Below are 16924 nucleotides of genomic sequence, written 5' to 3' on the forward strand. Positions count from 1 at the left end.
ATGTTGGGTTTTGATCTCTAGCTTACCAAAGTAGATTATGAAATTTTATTCCACAAAAAGAACCATCAATATATGAACTCAGGCATTCCCTAATTCACTTCCCTCACACGGAACAATTACATGAATCATGCTCTAAATTTCTCAAAAAAGTAAGACAGATTTTCTTTTGGAAATAGGCTAAACAATGCACTGCAGAGATAAACTCTGGTATAAAAACTCTGGTTTTAAAGACATAGCAGCTCTCGGGAAATAATGAAGTCACAAACTATTCTTTACTGCATAGAACAAACCTTCCCCTAGAATCCATTTCCTGTCTCTCTCCTTATGATTACAACAGACAAATTGCTATTATTGCCCATGTTGCAAGGGGTGTGTCCACCAAAAAGGCATTTGCACCCTGTATTTAAAATAATGAATGACTAAATAAGTGTTCAATGGCTCAGCACTACCTCTCATGCACCCCTTGAAACAAATCAGAGGTTGATTATAATCTAATGGTTATTATCCATGTGAAAGGACCCTGTGAAAGTTCCTACATCTGGGACCAGGCTGCCATTCATTTTGAAAGAGCAATGTAATTTCTTTGAAAGACAAAGTTTCTCCAAATGTGCTGGAACACATGCAAAAAGCTGGTACAATAAACAAGATTTCAGGGTCTGCTAAAGAATTTACATGTGCCTCAAACTTTCTTGTTCTTCGAAGTTCACTTGCCTTCCCAGAATCCTCCTGACAGACATATTTTGTTACAAATGCTCTTTCTAATGACTTCCACAGAAAATGTCAGGCACTTATATTTTGTATCTCTTGGTTTGAGTCCAACTACATACTAGTTGGACTAAATTATATTTGACAGTTCTTACACTTGGTTTTTTGCTCCTTCTCAGCATAACTGCAATTGCTCCACTGGCAATGAGAATGGGCAGCTTTTAAATGAGTCCATATCTTTGAAACAGAACACAGTACTTGGCCCAACTATATTATGTGAGGCCCTTCTTAAGAAGGCAATGTTTCCCTTCAGGGTTACGATGTATAATTACTGTAAAGAACACAGAAGCAGGAAACTTCTGAAACTGCTGTCTACTTACATTTCCTTCTAATACTATTGCTTTACCATCAATGTACAGCATGCAGCACATACTTTAAAAAAGTACCAAGAGGAATGGAAATATAAGTTGTTCATTTCCATTCAGTGTGGAGGCATCTTCCATAAGTAAAGACAGGTTTGTTTCTAGATACTCCCCACTATTTCATGTGCTTCTGCCTCATTTTCCATAAGAACATAAGAACAGCCCCACTGGATCAGGCCATAGGACCATCTAGTCCAGCTTCCTGTATCCCACAGTGGCCCACCAAATGCCCCAGGGAGCACACCAGATATTTTCTTGGGGCTCATGCTCCTTGAACAGTAGCATGTTGTGTCTTTATTTTGAGTGGAGACCCAGGAGAACATGCCTGGGCTGTCGCAAAATAGCAAAGAAAGTCACAGTCTCAGGACCCTGGACAGTTCTAAGGGAGCAAGAGCCCAGTCCTGAGCTCCACGTGCCAGCTTACCACCGGTGTGCACTGTCGCAAACATGCTGTAAGACACGTTTGCAAGCCCTAAAGCCAGGTGAACACTGGTGTCAGCCCAGCGCTGGCTGGTGCTGGCAGCGGAGAGGTAAGCAGGGGCATAGGGTGAGACGGGGAGCAGGCTTTCTGGGGACATGGGAGGTGGGCAGAGTACAGGGAGAGGGCAGGGAGAAGGTGTGATGGGAAGGTGGAGGGAGGTGTGCTGGGGGAGGGAGCGGGGAGGGAGAGAGGTGGGGCTGGTGGAGCTTTGCTCCACCGGTTCCAAAGCCTCCATATTGGGCTTGCTGCCCAACACGGAGGCTTTCACCTCACCGCCGACCTTTTGGTCAGCGGTGAAACAAGTACTCCAGGGGTTTTCAAACTGGGATGTTGCCCCGGCTTCTGCCCCCTTAAGGGGCGGGGGCAGCCTGGAGGCAGGGAGGAGGCAGCGGCGCAATCCCCAGGATCGTGCCGCTCAGGGGGTTGCAGGGGCTTGGGTGCACCTACCCTAGCTTCCTGCAGGCTTCCGGGGGGCTTCGGCAGGGCTCCAAGCAGCAGTGAAAGTGAAAGTGGAGCGATTGCGCCCCGCCTCTGCTAAAGCGGAAGTGGAGTGCTATCACTCTGCTTTCACTTTCTCCGGGAGGCTGAAATCCGGGAGGATTTCGGATTCAGAAAATCCTAAATACGCTTTCCTGGGAGTAGGTCCAATTGAAAACAGTAGGACTGATTTCTGAGTAAACATGCATAGGCTTGTACGTTTTACAGTTATTCATCCATTTGCTAGGAAGATTCCGCTGATGCATTGTGCAATAGACATAAACTGTCACTGCGTACACACAATTTAGTATGGAAAGGTTACCAAGATTTCTCATAAAAGTGTATAAACACTTAGCATTTACATTGAACTTTGGAGCATTCAAGATACTTTGAATACATTATCTAAGGAAATGTTACAACAACCCCGATATATCATTCATCTGCTATGGTCAGATGTGCTTCTCAAATGAATTCTTTCTCCTCTGCACTAGAGCTCCCTTTTGTGTCAGTTCTCCTCCACAGAAAGAATATTGAAATTGACATAAAACTGCAGTAGAACAGGAGAAAATAACTTAGAACTGTTTCACAGCTCAGTTTACTAACTTGACATAGGTGAAGCTATGAAACTGCTACTTTTATACATGGTCTTGAAATAATCGTGGTGTGCACATGCCTGCCGCCTTTCAGATGCACAGACAGAGGCTGACTGAGGCCAGTTGCCTCATGTCGGGAGGGGGTTAGAGCCAGTGCTGTGGCTCCATTTCATTATATAATGAAATATATAATCAGCAAAAGCATAGTTACTATCTCCAATGTTAATCAACATTCAGTTCTGCTCAATACTGCAGAAGGTCGGTTTCCTACTTGGTAGTAACAATAACAGCCCAATCCTATCAGGACTTTTCACTGATCTTGTGGGCTAGGAGGGGGAGGATCTTGATGTCAGCCATACACACCAAGACCTATCCCACCCTGGACTCTCCCCTGAGAGTGTCCTTGGAATTATGCCAAATAAAGAGCTGGCATAAGTCCAAGGACAGCCACTGGAGACCAGGCAGCCTACAGAGAGACAAGTAAAAGAGATTTTTGATGCAGTGAGTGCTCAGTGGTGCTGTATACTCTGCTTGGCAACCTTCAGTCTCGAAAGACTATGGTGTAAGCCTACAGCACCCAGTATTCCCAGGCGGTCTCCCATCCAAGTACTAACCAGGCCTGACCCTGCTTAGCTTCTGAGATCAGACGAGATCAGGCATGTGCAGGGTAACAGTTTTATACTCTAGGCTGCTGGTAGATAGGATTGTCCCTGGGCAGCTCAATCCTATTGAGGTTACCGCAACACAGTACAGCGGCACCAAAAAGGCCGCCACTAGATCCCGCAGAGCTGCTAGAGGTATCCTCAGTGGCTCGTAACCATCCTCCTGGCTTGGGAGACCTGACACTGGTCTCCTCGAATCTGCAGCTGCTCAATAAGGGGCGCAGGTCCAAGGAGACCCATCAGGCCACCTGAGGATTACATGGGGTAAGGGAGCATGAGCTCCCTTACTCCTAGTAGACCCCGCACTGCTTCCCAGTCCCATGGGATGCAGCGGTTATCATTTCGGCGCTGCTGCAACCCTGGGCAATGGAAAGCACAAGATTGGGCTGTTAGTCTGTTACTAGAAGTGTGGCTACAAAGAGCTTTAAGAGTTTTGTGGGAAAGAACCCTGTCAGTTCACTGTACATTTTCATTTGTCACTGCTAATAGAATTTGATACTGCCATTCTTTTCACCACTGAAAGCTTTGGTTTTTTGATTGGTATTCCTAAGGGCAAAAATAGAATAGCATTCTACTGTATACTGCTGAAGCAAAATATTGACGGCTTCATTTGAGAAATTAATTTGCACACCGGAGAGAAGAAGTAAGTTGCTTGGGGAATATAGGGGCCTATCACCCCAGTGATATTCTGCCCATAGATCGCCATAGCCCCCTCTAGGGATACATGCAGTTAACTGTCAGTTCAAAGATGTCATTAATTCAATGAATAACTTGCCCCTGAACAGTTTCCTACTGCTTCATGAAGTTTTAATTTACATCTGTAATTTGTTTTTAATCTCATTTTTGCTTTGAGTCATGAGTTAAAAGCCAAGACAGGCTCTTCTTCCTGGCACTTGTTTTTTTCAAACAATAAATCTCACCTAATATTTACATACCTGCCAAAATACGCACATTTGAAATGAGACTAATAGCTGGCATACTCTCCAAATTTAGTTACCCTAAGAAAAGTCAAGTCAAGTAATGCTGATGCATCTAAAAAAATGTTCGGAAATATGCTGCATGTCAAGATTTCAGTAGTGGAGTCATTCTAAAGCACCACTTAATAGGTTTACCTGTTTAATTTTATTTTTTTTAAGAATGGGAACAAAAGTCTTTTTTTAGCTAGAATCAGACAAGTCACATGACAATGTTTCAATTGTTCTAAACCAGGGGTGTCCAGACTTTTTGGCAGGAGGGCCACATCATCTCTCTGACACTGTGTTGAGGACTGGGGGGAAAAAAAAGAATTAATTTACATTTCAAATTTGAATAAATTTACATAAATTTTCATAAATGAATATATTAGAGATGGAACTTATAGGAATGAATGAAGGTCCTGCAATGGCTCAAGGCCTATAAAAGGCCTTGCACAAAGCAAGGCTGGCCTTTCCTTCACTGCCTCTGCTGCATCACAGACATGAAAACAAGCAATGGAGGGAGCCCTCGTTCCACAGCTTACGCGAAAGGTCGAACAGCCTCCTTGCACTGAGCGCAGTTGCGCTGAGCCAGCATGGGCTCCAGCAAGTCTCTGGAGGGCCAGAGTCTCATTGGAGACTGAGGGCTCCCCGAGGGCCTGATTGGGAGTTACCGACAGCCACAAGTGGCCCCCGGGCCAGGGTTTGGGTGCCCCTGTTCAAAACCAACAATTTTCAAGCCATGAGTGGTCTGAACGTGAAAGTTTGTGGAGGGTCATTTATTAGTAAGGTCACTGGGAGACATAAGCACCAGCAGAATGGTGTACTTTGTGAATTAACAAAAAAAAACTGATGGTGTGTTTTGCCAATTTTAGCACCTTTTCAGTGTGCTGTGAGATGAATGAGGTTGAAAAACACTGCTCCAACCTCTTATTTAATGCTTATTGAATTCATCATTTGTGAAGGATCATTGACAAAAGAGCTATTCAAGTTCTCAGATACATACAAAGACAATGTGTGTCAATAAGCCATGAGACTTTTTTTTCCCCCAGAGGCAGACAAAGCCATTCATACACGAAATCATTCTTTGCTTATAATGCAGTGGCTTGGAGCCAAAGAATCTACTCACGCAGGAGGGACCATTCATTTCCCCTCTAACATTATGTCTGCCTTCTAAAAATCTGGTTTAGAGATTGTACCAATCATCCAGAGATAGTTTTAATCGATTTTATGATTATGCAAAGGGGGGTGCTGGTTCAGCCATGAGGCTGCTTCCCATGGTGGGCTGGAAGGGGGAGGGAACTGATGAGAAGTACTCCAACTCTGTGTCTGCTCACCACCACTCCCCTTCAGCCCACTGCCCATCCAGATGCTTCAATCCATGCTCCGATTCCCTTCTTGCTTTCTTAGATCACTTGAGAGGAAGACCTTCCCTTCTTGCTTGCTGAGAGCACTTGAGAGGAAGATCAGGGCAGTGGCAGCCCACCACATCCTCCAGCCCGGCTGTCATTGGCAATTGCAGTGGAAGAAACGTTGCCTTCTTCTGCAGCTTTGCCTTCTTCTCCTTCTTGCCTACTTGGTCTTCTTTCTGGGTGGGAAAGAAGGAGGAGGTGGAGGAGGTTCAGATTCCTCAACTCCTTCTTCTCCTTTCCATCACTTGGGTCATCTTTGTTGCTCCTACTGCTTCTGTCACCGCCTTCCACTTGTTTCCACCCTGCCCTGTTGAAACAAACAGGCTGGTTGGAGCACACTGGGAGTGGAGTTTGTTTTCAGGTGGCCAGAAAGGAACAAGTGGAAGTGGCAGCAAAGGTAAGAAACTCCAAGATTGCTGCACTAAACTCCAGAGAGGCAAGAATGTAAAGGCCTTGTTGTGCATCCTCATTTTAATGTCTTTACTATATATCCTTGGTTGTAGCTCGGAGAAATGTAGTCAAATCATAATGTATTTCCTTCAGGAAGGTTAGTAGACCTTGTTATGCTTGTCTTCCCAATCTTCCCATTTTGGTTGAAATGCCAATGAATCAAGATTACTGAGAGACTTACACCATAAGGATGAATCCATGTGCCTCCCTGCCTTACTAGTTAGCTACCCCCCTCCCCCAAGAAGCCAAGTAAAGACAGAACCCGAGGCAGTAGATTATCAAGGGGAGGGAAGCCACCTCCATTCAACTGCTCATCTCTGCTGCTTCACACATTCTCTGGATTGGAAAAGGAAGAGAGGGATGGACTGGGAGTCGGCATGTGGAGGAGAGAAGAGTGGCGGACTAGAGAGATGATTGCCTTTCCTCTCCTTCATACTTCATCTACTGCTCTATTCCTTTCTTCCCTTTCCAATGCAGAGAGTAGGAGAAGCAAGGCTGGCACATCAGTAGGCAATAGGGCATTTGGCACACCATCTCAGGTGCCAGGAGGTCTTGGGTCCTGAGTACCATGAGTACAGGCAAACTAGGCAAAAGGAAAGCTTCCATGTTCAGAACACCTCACAAGCCCCATGTGTGCCCCATTTGGCACATGGAAATGTACATGTAGTGTAGTCATGTCACATGCACTTGATAGTCAATATTGGAATTGATAGTCAATATTGTTAGATACAATTGCTGGGTAGCAACCCAAAGAACTATCTTGTATGTGCAACAGAGAATGCAGCCATACAGGCTTTTCTGCCTGTTTCAGTCCCATTTCATAGCCCATGCTCCTTTCCCATCAGCTGTGGGCCACATGATGTCAGTATCATCTGCTGCAATTGTGGGACTGTTAAAGTGACAGGATGATTCTCTGGCTCACAACATAGCAATTCTGGGTCAGCTTTGATGGTGGGCCCAGAACCCGCCACCAGAAGATCAGAGTTGTTAAAGCTGACACCACATACGATCTCTTTGTCAGGGAAGATCTGCCCAGACACAGCTCCTGTGTCTGGTACATACAATAAGCTCTGAATGATACAATAGATTTTTGGACATTAACATTTCACACAGTCAGACTGCAGAAAGGCATAATTTAGAAACATTTGGCTAACACAAGTATTGTCCCATTAAAGTACAACAGGGAACATACTTTTTCATAGGACATGAACGTAGTACGGTGTGCTGAATTACTTGAACAAGGTCAATGAGAAGCAGTGGTGCAGCTAGAGGGGTTGCAAAATGTGCCCCCCCCCCACCTTCAGAGCCATTCCAGGCAGTGGTACAAATGGAAGCATTCAACTCTGTTATGCACCCACTGCCTGGAAAGGACCCAAAAAGGAGGGGCCGCTTGCATGCCACAAAGAGGCTCCCTGCAAAACTTAGTGCTTTGTACCTCCTCTAGCTACACCAATGCCGAGAAGCTCAGGACTACACACCTGGTTGTGTCTGACATTTTTGTAAATATTAACTCCCCCAAAGAATTGAGCTTTTACACTGCAAATTCATTTGTATAAAAGAGATATACGTGCCAGAAGGGAGGCCGCTTTGAAGAAGTTAGCTTCAAGTGAAATTGATGAGCATATCCATGTAATTACAGGCACATATTTCCAGTGGCAGCAGTGTAAATAAAACTTAATCATCTTAGCCATAGGAACAAGTTAAAGGCTGCACAGTAGGGAAGGCATGCGAACACAGTCATATCACAGCCGGGACTGTCATGCTATCCGGTGTGCGTGCGGAAAAATATAATTTTGGCACATGCAGTTTTTAATTGCTTCCAGCAATAATGTGGCTAAATTAGGTTGTTGATCTGCCACAGGAATGAAGAGAGAGAAAAACATAACCTGTGAAGATAAACGTGATCTTCTAAGTCAGAGAGGTTGCTGTTTGGAGGCAACAAAAGGAAAAGAAAAGCCCCTTTCTACTTATGTTTACTAATAAGTCCCATTGATTTCAATGAGATTTACTTCCAAGTAACTCCTGTGACACCGCTGGAACCAACCGTATTGGCCTCTGCCTTTCCATTGGACCATTTCAGCGACGTGGAGAGGGGGGATTTGCTGCATGGGTAACAGCCTATCCTCCATACCTACTTTACCCAGGCTTCGCGCACTGGAGAGGACACTCTGTTCCAGAGCCACCATTCAGAGCGTGACACCATAGTCTTCCGAGACTGAAGGATGCCAACAAGGAACTTCCAAGTACATATATTAAGGATTTTTGGCTAAGTGGCTTTGATTCTGCTTAGAAAGAGTTTTCAGAATCCAATAATACTGGCTTCAGATATATTCAGTACTTCCTATACATAATAATTAATATTTATATAACCACTTTTCAACAAGAAATAGTTCCCAATGAGGTTTACACAGTAGCTCCTAGCTCAAAGGGCACATGCTTTCCATGAACAAAATCACAAGTTCCATCTCCAGGTAAGGCTGGGGAATCCCCTGTTACCACGCCTGCTCAGGGGCATGTGAAAATGAACTCACAAGTTTACCAAAACCTGCACTTTCTTTGACTGTTGGCTTGTGAAACACCCCAAAGGGAAGTTGGCATTCCAAAGATTAAGAAAAAGACAGGATTAACCAAATTACAATTTATTGAGGGATTTTTACAATAGGAGGAGGGGGAAATGAAAAGAGGTGAGAAAGGCAAATATAATGCACAAATCTCAATTCAAAAGGAAACAGTCTAGAAGTGGTGGGAGAGCTATGGTACATGACAGATCTATGGTACATGACAATCCTATCACCTTCCCCCACTGGTGTAACTAGCATTGTGCCAGTCACAAAACAGCCTCCGCCAATGCACACTGCGGGCCTGCTGGCAGGGAGGCAAGGGCAGCCTCCTGTGCGCCAGTGAACAGACAGGAACCGGAGCAGGTAAGCCTGCATTGGAGGTTGATGGGAGGTGGGTTGAAAGGGTCAGAGGTGGATTGGAAAGCATGGCGATGGGGGTAGGGAGGAGAGCAGATCAGGCCTTGGGGAGTGGGATCAGCGGCAGCAGTGCACCCCAAATCCTGACCCCATTTCCCAGTCTTGATTCACCTTCCTGGGTCAACACAGACTTGTGCCAGCGATTGAAAGAAATGAGGGTGCAGTTGGGTTAGCAAAAGGCAAACAGGAAAGCAGGAAGAAAGTACTGCACATGGATCACATATGAGAACTTGGAGGGATGGGAAGGATGGGTTAAAGGCCAAGATTACTTCTCCTTATTCTGCTGCGTTGGTTTCTCAAAGATATGGGGTGCAACGTGGGTGTCTCAAAGCCAGGTAGCCCAATTCCTGAGAACTGCTGTCTTTACAACTGGGCGACACAAATCCTAGTGATGCCTCTGGCACCAAAATGGCCACCAGTGTACACCATGTGGGCAGAAAGGCAACTGGAGGTATCCTCAAGGTAAAGGAACATTTGCTCCCTTACCCCATGTCAAGTTCCAGCAGCCACTATGGGTCTACTCTAAAGTGCTGGTGCAGAACCAAGTAGCCCCATGTAGGGCTTTTGGGCCTGGAAGGAGGGATAGGACCCAGTAGCAGCCTCTGCTTCGGTTCCCACCCCATTCTGGGCCTGGTCCACCCACCTCCAAGCCACACTTCTGCCACCAGGTTCTGCCCCCTTCTCACCTTCCCCTGCCCTCTGGAATGCACCACTCAGCGGCAAACTCACCGTTGATGCCACCCGGGGCCTCTCTAACTGGTGCAGAAGCCCAGCACACACTCACACTGACCTGTGCACTGGCACCTGCCTCCTCCAGGCTGCTACAAAGTGCTTTACAGCACTTTTGCAATAACTGTTGCCAGGGCCACACACCTGAAACTAGTGCTGCAACCCTGGAGGCCTGGGCGATAAGAGCCACAGGTAGCTATGAAGCAGGGCATTTGAGAGCCTAGATAAGCAGACATTTGAGATAATTAGTGGATGAAATGACTTCCTGGAGGAAAAAGGACAAATGTTGTTGACAAGCTGCTTGGTGCAAAAGGACAAGTGAGGTTTTCTTAAGTGCCAGAATCATGGCACTTACACCGTGACTGAGCAGTTGCAGAGAAAGGCTAGGCAAAGAAAAAGAAGGGAGGAAATGGGAATAAAGTGGGCAAAGAGGCAGTTTACCTTTTCTCCATGGAAACTATGAGGTTGAAAGTGCGTCAACACAGCCCAGCAGGAACATCACTTCACACACTGCAGTGAGTAGTGGAGGAAGGAGGAAGAAACATGAAGAACAATTTCAAGTTCTCTGGCCAGGCTTTTTCCTGGATTTTTATACTTGAAAGGGGGCACCATCCCCTGAGCCAACAGGACCTCGTTCCTGACTTTCTTTGGTTCCCCCCTCCCCCCAAAATACCGTCCAACAGTTGGATCCACTGATTATTTTCAGCCAAAGAAAGTTAAACTAATTAAGGGCACAATCTTAACCAGAAGTAAGTCCTATTTTGTTCAATGGGGCTTACTCTCAGGAAAGTGTGGTTAGGATTGCAGCCAAAGGCTGTTAGAGTGTCAGATGTCTCCAACTGGATAAGGGAACTTGATGACTGCACTTTCTTCAAGACTCAAAGCTGGTGGAAGACCCCCCAGAGGTAAATGTCCATGGTCCTTTTGTTGGCTTCAGTGCCTCATTTGCTTCTAGTAGTAACAAGATGTACCAAGGTCTGAGTTATGTCCAGCAAGTGAGATAATGCCATCAAGCAATTGCAGTCCCTTTTGGAAATAGCTATAGGATCTCTCACACCAAGAAGAGAAAATAGGAGAGAGGAAAGAATGCAACTCCCACCCACAAGAGGGTCCTATGGTCCTCTTTATCTCACAGTTTTGGAAGAGCTGAAGATGTACCTTTTTTTATTTGGTCTTTGATTGTGTTTAATTTCTTGTGTGTTGCTGGTGGCCTGTAATTTCTGCAACTTGTTTTCTTGGTGGGTATTTCTTATATGATTTAATGGTATTTTACTGTTGTATTTTTAATCATGCTTATGAATTGCTTTGGATTGCAAAAAAAGGCAGGATATAAATCTTTACACTAAAATAAATAAATAAATAAATAAATAAATAAATAAATAAATAAATAAATAAATAAATAAATGTATGTATGTATGTATGTATGTATGTATGTATGTATGTATGTATGGTTATTTTAAGTCAGGTTTGAGCTCCACACGTTCCTAGCATTGAACCTGGATAAAAAGCATGTTGGGCAGCCCAATTCTAACCTGCACTGGAGCAGCTAGGCCAAGTGTCCTATGCTGTATCCAGCGCAGATTAGGAACAGGCTGGAGGGTAAGGGGATATTTTCCCCCTTACTTTGAGTAGTGCTGCAGCCTGCCCAATGGAGCTACTCTTATCTGTACCAGCTAAATAGCTGGCACAAATCCAAGCAGCCCCATGTAGTGCTTTCAGGCCCAGGATGGGAGTTAGGATACAGCAGAGGCCTGCTCTGCAGCCCTGCCACCCTCCCAAGCCTGAACCGCCACTTCCCCGCCTCCATTCTGCTCTCCTGCCACCAGTTGTGGACCTGCTGGAAGGTCCAGTAGGGTAAAAGCCGCGGGCGCGAGCTGCCAGAACCCCATGGAAGCCTCTCTGAGGTTTTCCAGAAGCACAGTTTATAGCATCAGGGAACCTCAGAGAGGCTTCCCCAATGTGGGTAGAGGTTGCGTGAGGCTCCGTGAACCTCATGTGAGTGGGGAGGGGGCCAGCTTTTTGTGTGTTTGTGAGGGCACAGCCCACAGGGGGGCACCAACGCGGACCTTTGCCCCGGGCATGGGAGCTACACCGCTGCCTGCCACTCTCCCCCGTTCCTCTGCCGCTTGACAGAGGACGCACTTCCTGTGGCAACCAATGGTGGGAATGTAGCACTGGCAAGCTATCTGCCAGCACAGCTTGCACTAGAAAATGTGCTTTATGGTACATTTGTGACACTCTGGGCTGGCACAGCAGCCACTGTGCTGGCAGAGGCCAACAATAGGATTGCATTGTGAGACACGTTAACACAGGTAAGGGGTGCTTAAAAGCTACTGTCAATCAGTATAGGTGCTACTCAAATAGATAGACCAATAGGCTCAAATCCTATTCCCTGCCAGTAGTGCCAATGCAGCCATACCAAAAAGTTACACACTGCATCCAGAGATGGGGGGCGGGGGTCTGAGGGCAAATGGGATGTAAGTAAATAACATAAGCCCTGCATAAGCCCTGGGGCCACTTCTGGGTCTCCTTGGACACACGCTGCCTCTTTTGGTGGCATATATCCAAAGAAAGGATTGGGGCAGGGGGGTTTACAATAGAGGGGATAAGATTTGGTGCATGCAGAAGGCTCTTCCATTATCATAAACCCCTCTTCCCAGTGGCCCAATCCTGAACAGGATTGAGCTGTCAGTTTAAACAAGCTCCAGATCTGACAATGGATCTTAACAACATATGCTTTGTTTAACAACCAGTATATGACTGAGTTGGGATGAATTTCTGGATTTCCATATTCAAGAAAGTATGCACCACACCTCATACGTTCTCATGCGTTTATGCTCGTCCTAACATTTAACAAATGAAAAGCTGTGCAAAATGCTCATGCATTTCTCACAGATGGACAATGCAAAAAAGAAATGTCAAGACACAATTGTTTTTCAAAAGCAATTAAAGTGAAAACAAGTGTCTCCAAAGTCATTCCAGTTCATTTTCACTCTCCTTATTCCATATCAGCAACCTTCTATTCTTCTACTGGTATCTATCTTACTCACATCTTTATGAACCCCCAAAAAATGGAGATAAAATTATCAATTTCGTGGTTCACAAGCATTCTCTTTCATGATGTACACCTGATGGTACTGAGCCAGAAATTGCCGGTGTGATTAATCAAGTCAGTTCCTCAGGGAACAGAGTGAGCCATCTATCTGACTACATGTTGAAGTATTCAAATGTCACTGTAGCAACAGAAGTGTGTTGTTGAGTTCATCATTTTTGCAAATCTAATGAATGTGGCTGGCGTAAATCTAATCAAGCAAGTCCATCTGAACTCTACTAAAATGGCTAATTAATTAGTCATTGCTTTGGTGGCTAACAGCAGGAGCCAGCAATGAAGTACCGAGAGACTAACAGATCAGGCCACCTTTCTGCAAATGTAAAAAAAACAGAACTAACAAAACCTTTAACCCTGCCATGTTTTCTGCAGACAAAAAACAAGTGAAAGAGGATACTTCGGATGAGTTCAGATAGATAGCTGATGCCCAGTTGATTCTGGCTGACTCCATCGCTCAATGGAGGCTCTTCTGTGTTCCAAAAGTTATTTCAGAGAGAACCCATTTCAGATGGAGCTGCCATGTACTAAATCAGACCGTCAATCCATCATGCCCAATACTGCCAGCCTCTTAATGTAGAGGTTTTCTCATTAATTGCTATCTGACTCTTTAATTAGAGATACCAAAGACTGAATCTGGGTCCTTTGGCATGCAGATACATGTTTTTCCATTGACCATCCCTGTGTGGTGGAAGTTTCAAACACAAGGGCGTAATCATACCCTGCGCTGGAACAGGCAAGCCAAGAGGCTTGTGCTGTATTCAGCACAGGATAGGGGCCCAAAGCGGCTCAGCCACAGGCAAAGGGAAACTTTTCCCCTTATCCCTGGGTAAGGTGCCCTGACCCCAATAAGTCTCCTCGGACATGCGCCAGCTCCTGAGGTAGCACAAGTCCAAAGAGAGCAGAGCTGCTTCAAGCTGCTCCAATCTCACTGGAAAGGGAGGCTGAGATCTGGCATAACTGTCAGATCCCAGCCCTGCTTCCAGTTCCCCACCCGCCTGCCCCTGGGGCTGCCCACTGCCCATCCTCCCCCCACCCAGGAATGCATTTCTTCTGCCCCCCACCCACCCCAGAGCCTTGCATCAATTCAGCCGGGCAGACGCAAGACTCGTGGAGGAAGCCGATGCGGAACATTGAGTCAGCCGCCGCAGGCCAGTGTACCTCTGAGCGCCGACCCAGCTTCCTCCAAAGGAGGAAGGGACTTGCACCGGCCCATGGGCGCCTCTGAATTGCACCCTAAGCTGTCATGTGATTAGTGATTAATTTGATGTGATTTCATGTGATAAGTTCATCATTTGAAACTCATGAATGTGTGACCCTCTTCTCCCCCTGCCCTTCAAGATAACTGCAGTTAACAGCAAATAACACTCCAAGATGGACCACAACTGTTTGTCTATACAATTCTATGAGACACTAGGTAGCATCCTAAGAAGGTTCAAACTGATGCAGTAGAATTGACTACTGTGGTTATACAAGGAATAGTCCTTCCTTGGATTTGAAAAACTCCAAGGCTGACTGGGCAGATATCCAGGATGATTGCAGAATAAATATGTGGTAGAGTGGAAGATCAAACTAATCACCCATAGGAAATATAAAATTAATGGGCTACGATTAAAAGTTCTACTTCAGTGCATGGAGGGGAAATCTTCCCTCTGAACTGCTATGCCATATCACAAACTTCTTTTGAAAGTCCTTTCGACATTAAAAGTAATGTGTCAGGAGCCGCATCTCAAAAAAGACATAGTGGAAATGGAAAAGGTGCAAAAGAGAGCGACTAAGATGATTACGGGGCTGGGGCACCTTCCTTATGAGGAAAGGCTATGGCGTTTGGGCCTCTTCAGCCTAGAAAAGAGACGCTTGAGGGGGGACATGATTGAGACATACAAAATTATGCAGGGAATGGACAGAGTGGATAGGGAGATGCTCTTTACACTCTCACATAATACCAGAACCAGGGGACATCCACTAAAATTGAGTGTTGGGCGGGTTAGGACAGACAAAAGAAAATATTTCTTTACTCAGCGTGTGGTTGGTCTGTGGAACTCCTTGCCACAGGATGTGGTGCTGGCGTCTAGCCTAGACGCCTTTAAAAGGGGATTGGACGAGTTTCTGGAGGAAAAATCCATTATGGGGTACAAGCCATGATGTGTATGCGCAACCTCCTGATTTTAGAAATGGGTTAAGTCAGAATGCCAGATGTAGGGGAGGGCACCAGGATGAGGTCTCTTGTTATCTGGTGTGCTCCCTGGGGCATTTGGTGGGCCGCTGTGAGATACAGGAAGCTGGACTAGATGGGCCTATGGCCTGATCCAGTGGGGCTGTTCTTATGTTCTTATGTTCTTAGGAGGTATGAAGATCTGCTGTTCAAGAAAAAAATAGCCACAAGTCATGAATTCATGGAGCAAAGTTTCACAGTTTGGGGAACCTGACTACAGAGTGCATCTACCTTACCATGACTTAGTTTTACTTTGTCCCCAAACAAAGGTGAGTCTGCAGCAAAGAGCAAAGCTGAAGGAAACCTGTGGCATGCCAAACAGAGATTGCTGGAGCTGTCTCCATCCAGTTACCACTACTTTCCAGCAGTGGCATTGCTAGGGGGTGCAGGGGTGTGGGCCGCACCAGGTGATGTGTACGGGGGGGGGGGGGAGGAGTGACACCACTACTTGGCAAAAATTTTTAAATCTTGGTATTTTTGAGTAATACCATCATGTTATACGAGGGTTATAATAAGTTTTGAGTAATACCAAGTTTTGAGTAAGGGTTTTGAGTAATACCATCATGTTTCCTCGTATATCAACTGATGCATAATTTCATGCAGAATGCAATGAAACAAACCACATTGAAATACCTCTATTATATCAGCTAAAAAACCAGTGGAGGCAGGGTGATGGTACATCACCATGCTCACTGCCTGGGGAGTTGTTCCACCCACTGCATGGGAGGAGGTCCATCATAGGGGTGACGCACTGAACTTCCACACTGAATGACGCAAGCCCTAATGATGCCACTGCTTTCCAGAATGCCCTGGGAATGACACTATATTATGCCATGTCATCATTGCCAGGGCATTCCAGGAAAAAAATTGCAGCTGGGCAGAACCAGGTGCTGGGAAGAGAGCCAGCACTTTCAGCACTGCTACTTTTGTCACCCACAAAAATATAGCACAAACTATTTTTTTAATAAAAGAAAATACACATGCCACTCCTCCATGACACATAAAGAACATCACACCCCCCACCCCAAAAATACTGAATAGGCTCTCCCATTTTTGTGATCAAAATGGCAAAAATCAAAGATGTACATTTGGATCAGCACTGTACCTCACCCCTGTATGCCCCATTCATTCTGGATTTTTCATTTCTGAGGCTGAGCATAGAAACCTTTATTCCTTCCCACCGAGTGAGGCATGATGATTTTTAGATATGCATGAAGGTCTAAGATAAGGTTGGGGATAAGTGTAATGATTGCTGATGTCACAAAGCTTTCAGTGGCTACATATAACAAGAAAAACTGTGCCTCTATGCAGTTTCTCAGGTAAAGAGGCTTAGATTTCCTCACCCTTGTAAATAGTTAATTTCCCCAGACATAACATATTAACACCCACCCACTGTAAGAGAAGAGTACCTCTCCCATGCACAACGGGAAAGCAATTCAGGAGTAGCAAACAGACAGACTTGCAGAAATTTGATAGGTCATTACAGAAGCAATGAGAAATTACACTGGAAAGTGTGCATTTCCAGCTTTGAAAAATTTGATGGATTAGCTAGGTCATCATGGGCTAATTGGATTTGGAATCCAGTTCTCATTCCTATTAAAATGGATTGTCAAGCTGTGATTTGGTCATAGCAATTTTGTATGAAGGCCATTTCCATCCATGCTGTAACTAATTTGCATTATGATGGAACCATATAGTATTTTTGTTTCAGTTTCAGTATGTAGTCATATGTTATCATTTT

The 16924-nt window shown here is 45.3% G+C and overlaps 1 protein-coding gene and 1 pseudogene across 1 annotated transcript in view; both read right to left on the minus strand.

The window, feature by feature from the left end:
* Positions 1 to 16924, minus strand: part of MTNR1A (melatonin receptor 1A) — a 90932-nt gene that overhangs the window by 17791 nt on the left and 56217 nt on the right. The gene's annotated exons all lie outside the window — the stretch shown is intronic.
* On the minus strand, positions 3244 to 3367 carry LOC136656298 (5S ribosomal RNA; annotated as a pseudogene).

Source organism: Tiliqua scincoides, chromosome 6 (genome assembly GCF_035046505.1).
Source record: "Tiliqua scincoides isolate rTilSci1 chromosome 6, rTilSci1.hap2, whole genome shotgun sequence".
Taxonomy (NCBI): Eukaryota; Metazoa; Chordata; class Lepidosauria; order Squamata; family Scincidae; genus Tiliqua; species Tiliqua scincoides.